This window comes from Physeter macrocephalus, unplaced genomic scaffold (genome assembly GCF_002837175.3).
Source record: "Physeter macrocephalus isolate SW-GA unplaced genomic scaffold, ASM283717v5 random_1143, whole genome shotgun sequence".
Classification (NCBI taxonomy): Eukaryota; Metazoa; Chordata; class Mammalia; order Artiodactyla; family Physeteridae; genus Physeter; species Physeter macrocephalus.
The window spans coordinates 22,975-24,158 of NW_021146307.1; positions in this window are offsets into that span (position 1 = coordinate 22,975).

A 1,184-nucleotide genomic window follows, 5' to 3' on the forward strand; every position below is an offset into this window, starting at 1 on the left:
GGAATTACCCGCGTCCTATGTTGAGGCTGCAACTGATTGACACTAGTCCAAGCAGTGAGTCGGAAGTCCGCCAACGGGAACCAGCTTTAGCAAGACCAAGCACTTCCTGGTCCCATGAATTCAGATGTGTGTAAGCCAATCTGAGAAAAGTTGTAAGACTAGGAATCCCAGCTGGCAGCCTGCACCTGCATTTGGCCCCTCAGCTAATTTTTGGACTCACTCATCTGGGTGGTCTACTTTTCCCCAAAGAAGCCAAGGGGCAATTTTCATGATTCCTAAAAGATGTTGTCGGGACTTCCCTGGTGGTCCAGTGGTTAAGACTCTGCCCTTCAAATGCAGGGGTCACAGGTTCGACCCCTGGTCGGGAAACTAAGATCCCGTGTGTCGTGTGGCACAGCCAAAAACAACAACAACAACAAAAACAAACAAAAAAACCAAAGATGTTATAGTTTTGTTCCTATGGGGCTAGTTCATCCTGGGGCTTGGAGCCAGGCTTCTTGGGTTCAAATTCCAGTTCTGCCACTTCCTAGCTGGGAGACAATGGGCAAGTTGCTTAACCTCTCTGTGCCTCAGTTTCCTCATCTGTGAAATGGGGAGAATAACAGACCTTTCCTCATAGGGTTGCTGCAAGGGTTAAAGGAGCAAATAAATGTAAAGCACTTATGCAGGGCTTGGCAGGTAGTAGGTGCTCAAAAACTAGCTATTTTCACTAGGATGAAAACTCACATTTATCCAAATGCCTGCTTGCTGTATAAATACAACTGCAGCTTATCTCACTGAATTCTCACCACAACCCATTCAGGCCCACATTGTCCCTACTTTACAAATGAGGAAACAGGTTTAAAGCCGTTATGGGACTTGTTCAGAGTCAACAGCAAAGCTTGTGTTAGTTTGCCCTCTAGGCAGCACCATCACCTTGCCCTGGGGCTGAAGTGTGACATCCTGGCTAAAGAATTTGTTTGCTCACTTTGATTCACACACTTGTAAGTCTCTCTGGGCTTTTTGCTTGTCGAAAAACCACGAAACCACATTATTTATCCTGTAAACACCTGGAGGGCTGTGTGACACAGAGTTTCTGCAACTTGCTTGATCCTGAGAAAATTGCCTGAGGTGTTTGTTCAAAGGAGGGATTCTCTGGTATTTCTGCCAAGGAGGCAGATTCAGAAACAATGGGGGTGGGGCCT